General features: G+C 37.4%; 1 pseudogene; it reads left to right on the top strand.

Moving 5' to 3' along the window:
• The first annotated feature begins 1,541 nt into the window (after positions 1-1,541).
• Positions 1,542-2,182, top strand: LOC137770715 (TM2 domain-containing protein 1 pseudogene; annotated as a pseudogene).
• Positions 2,183-4,429: the final 2,247 nt, after the last annotated feature.

The raw sequence follows: 4,429 nt of genomic DNA, 5'->3' as shown, positions 1-4,429 counted from the left end.
TTCAAGTAAGAATGAAGAAAAGTGAGTATATCTCTGGAGCAGGAATCAACAAACTTTTTCTGTAAAGAGCCAGATAAAAAAATATTTTAGACTTAGTGGGTCACATGGTCTCTGTCCCAAATATTCAACTCTGCTATTGTAGTACAAAACAGCCTTGGACAACATATAAACAAATAAGCATGGCTATGTCCCAATAAAACTTCATTTATGGACACTGAAATTTGAATTTTATATAACTTCCACATCATGAAATATTATTTTCTTTTGATTTTTTTCCCACCATTTAAAAATGCAAAAGCCATTTTTAGCTTGTGGGTGGTACAAAAGCAAGCAGTGAACCAGATTTGGCCCATGGGGCTCTAGAGGAAGGGTAATGCTAGTATAGGGGTGGTATGAAAATGTGGAAGACATTTCTTTTGATTCTTCTGTGAAGCGGTGACCAGATGAGCACATTTCCTCATCCTCCTTATGAAAAAAAAAAAAAAATTTACAAAACTTATATCGATTAAAATATCATCTCTTTGAAATTCACTTAATTCTGAAATTTCAACAGGGCCATGCCAAAATTTATCAATGGGCATTTTTTGAAAGTTTAGTTGCATTGCCAGCTTTATATTTAAGGCATATAGACCTCAAATATTTTAGAGAAATCTGGTGATCAAAGGAAGAATATCTTATTTCAAGATAGTACTTATTTGAAAGAACCTGCCTCTCAGATGGGATTGTCCCAAAAATCCATACCAATACACTATCAGGTTAATTTTCTGCTTTATAATACAATAAAACAGTCACATAATACTGAAAACATTAACAGTATTGTCAAATATTGAACAATACTGAAAATTTTAACAGTATTGTTAAAATTTTATTTGACTTGTGAGTCAAATAAAATCATGATAAATGTGTCATAGTGTCCTGCATACGTGTGGGGAAAGAATCTGTGTTTCTAACTGAATTCAAAAAAGAAATAACTCATTATGAAAGCAAACCATTTCTGATGAGGGGAACATGAATATAAGTGCAAATCTACAAATCTTTATTGTTAAGGTACTCTCCCCCCCACTTCCTGTCCTTTAATCATGCGCATAACTATGGGCGCTCAGATTCAGTTGGGGTATAATTTGAAAAGAATGTTTGACTATGACCATAAACATTCCATTTAGTCATCACCATGAATCCCAGATGCTGGCAACAACATAGACATTTTTTTGTGGGCGTGAGAATAATCCAGATCCCTGCTATTCAAGTGTCGTCTGTAGATCAGGAGTATCAGCATCACCTAGAAGCTTGTTGGAAATGCAGAGTCTCAGGCTCCACCCCAACCTCACTGAATCAAAATCTGTATTTTAACAAAACCTTCAAATGGTTTGTATGAACACGAATGGTAAAGAGGCACTCAGCTTTAGGAATGGTTTTCGACCTTGGCTGTAATTTAGAATTCCCTGTGGAACTTCTAGAAATCCCAGTGCCCAATCTCCATAGCAGACCAGTCAAATCAGAATATCTGGAGGTGAGTTTTGGGGGACGCGCCGGTGCCCAGCATGGCGGCCGCTTGGCCCTCCGGGCTGGTTGCTTCTGAGACTGCTGCCGCTGGGCTCCTGGGTGTTCTGTGGTTTGCGTCAGTAACCACGGGACCTTGGGGAGCTGCCGCGGCCGCGGCGAGGAGACACGTGCGAGGACCTCAAAGTGGGACAATATATTTGTAAGGATCCAAAAATAAATGATGCTACACAAGAACCAGTTAACTGTACAAACTACACAGTCATGTTCCATGTTTTCCAGCACCTAACATGACTTGTAAGGATTTTAGTGGCAATGAAACACATTTTACTGGAAACGAAATTGGTTTTCTCAAGCCCATATCTTGCCGAAATGTAAATGGCTATTCATACAAGGTGGCGGTTGCACTGTCTCTTTTTTGTTGGATGGTTGGGAGCAGATAGATTTTACCTTGGATACCCTGCCTTGGGTTTGTTAAAGTTTTGCACTGTAGGACTTTGTGGAATTGGGAGCCTAATTGATTTCATTCTTATTTCAATTAAGATTGTTGGACCTTCAGATAGAAGTAGTTACATTATAGATTATTATGGAACCAGACTTACAAGACTGAGTATTACCAATGAGAAATTTAGAAAAACTCAGTTATATCCATGAATATTGTTTAAAAGAAACAGATTTGGGCCTCCTTGATTTTAATAGAGAACTCTTAGTATGTAGATTTTCCAGATTTTCCTTTTTCCTTCTTCACATACCACTTTATGGATTCTATTTAATTTTTTGTTGTTGCTGATGTTTTTGTTTTCTTGTTTTAGTTAAAAACATATTATTCTGAGACGTATTTAATAGAACTTTTTTGAGATTTATATGATAATAGAGTCTTCGGCTACTGTCTCTATGAGATAGATAGCTTATTACTCTGATATTAATGTCTTTTCCAAAGGGAAGTTGCCACTTGTCCTTTTCGCTTCTGAAAAATAAAAGTATGACTTATTCAAAAAAAAAAAAATCTGGAGGTGGGATCTACACATCAGTATATTTTAAAGCTCCCTGGATTATTCCAAAGTGCAGGGAAGTCTGAGAACCACTGGGCTAGGTGGTGGACCGAACGTATTATTGCTCTGAGGGTAAGAAGAGAACACTCTCATTATCAAGTGGAAACAAGGTCCCCAGAACTAGAAACTTTATTAGAAGTGTTAAAAAGGTCAGCATGTTATGTATTAAAAGAGTAGCTTTCAAGAACAATTTCATTGAGGGATGAAGTGGCAGCATACCCCAAGACAGGCAACAGAGTCGCCTATTCAGTTTAGCCTTTTAGTCTTATTTTAAGTCTTTGCCCCACAATTTTAACTGATTCTGTACTGTTACCAAGACACCATCTGATCTTAACAAAGCTTTATAAAAAGGCTCTCATGGGATAGTGGTTTGTGAATCATCTTTTCCTGTTGAGGATGAGGGTAAATTAGTGGTATGTGAGTTTTGGTAGAGTTAGCAAAGTTTTCCACTGTTTAATTAGATTAACTGATCATGGAGGTGTCCTATCTGTAACTTACAAATGGAACCTGAGGAAAAGGGGGCCAGTCAAAAATCCTCTTCTGTCCTCGGATCAGTGAGGAACCCATCAGATTAATTCTCCGGGCACAAGTGTAAGGGCTGGTATATGTAAGAGGAAAAGGCATTATACAGTAGCTAATGTGATACCACACTGTCAAGGTCCCAGAAGACATCAGTTCAGTTTACTGATTTGGTGCCTCCTCTCCATTACTAATATCAGTCATTATGCCTTTAAATAATAATTGTTAAATTATGCCTCTAAAGAAATGGAGCCCTCACAATGAGATAAAATGTTCAGGTTACTAAGCAGTTAACTAAAACGAACAAAATTAAAGATTAAGTTCAAGTAAAACTCTATTGGGTGCTGGCACTTATTAATTCTCCCTAACTAGGGAGAATTCTGTCTAGAATCAGACCGATTTTGAGTTGGGTCCTCTTCTTCCTACCTGTTGCTAATTATGTATCATCTTTGGACCCTCCTACATCTCGCCCCACCCCATCCCCCATCTCATCCTGGTGTTTTAGGTTCCTGGTGCTAGAGTTTACCTCCTAATTGTAGAGTTCTAAGTTTTAGCTTGCCATTGCTCCACACAACCCATCTACTCTATTTCTATTGTTCTAGCTATTTCTAAGCTTGATTGCTAATTTCACAGACCTGTGGAACACTGGAAGTGCAATTATCCTCCAGCGTAGTTGCCTTCTGTAAAAACTGCCTCCCACAAAACTCCTGCAAAAACTGTGTCTTGTTTGTTACTGCCTGTGAATGTATGGATGCCTTTTCAGCTACATAGAGAGGTCTTTTCTAGATCTCCCTGGCGTTAGAAAAGATCAAGTTATCTCTACAGCTGGAACACCCCTTTTAATTAGGAGCTTTTTATGATGGTTATTTCAGGTGTCCCATTAATCTGACATCACTCCTGGGTATAGCAGTTGATGTTAAAATTGGTCTGTTTGGTATCACTTGGGAGTTTTGACTGTTTAAATATTTCATGTTCACTTATAAAAAGTTACACACATTAAATAGCTCCTACATTCTTTAGTATCACTTGAATACAGATACTACAATACACAAACACCCTCTTCAGCATTCAGTTATGCAATAATTTTTAACTGATTTAACAATTTATTTTAATATTTATTTTTAAGGTGCTACTGATTTATCCCAACTATAAAGTCATAATTATGAATGATATGTGAATGACTTTATTTTTTTTAACATCTTTATTGGAGTATAATTGCTTTACAATTGTGTTAGTTTCTGCTTTATAACAAAGTGATTCAGCTATATGTATACATATATCCCCATATCCCCTCCCTCTTGCGTCTCCCTCCCACCCTCCCTATCCCACCCCTCTAGGGGGACACAAAGCACCGAGCT

The sequence above is a fragment of the Eschrichtius robustus genome, chromosome 10 (assembly GCF_028021215.1).
Source record: "Eschrichtius robustus isolate mEscRob2 chromosome 10, mEscRob2.pri, whole genome shotgun sequence".
NCBI lineage: Eukaryota > Metazoa > Chordata > Mammalia > Artiodactyla > Eschrichtiidae > Eschrichtius > Eschrichtius robustus.
This window is presented reverse-complemented; position numbering and strand designations above follow the sequence as displayed.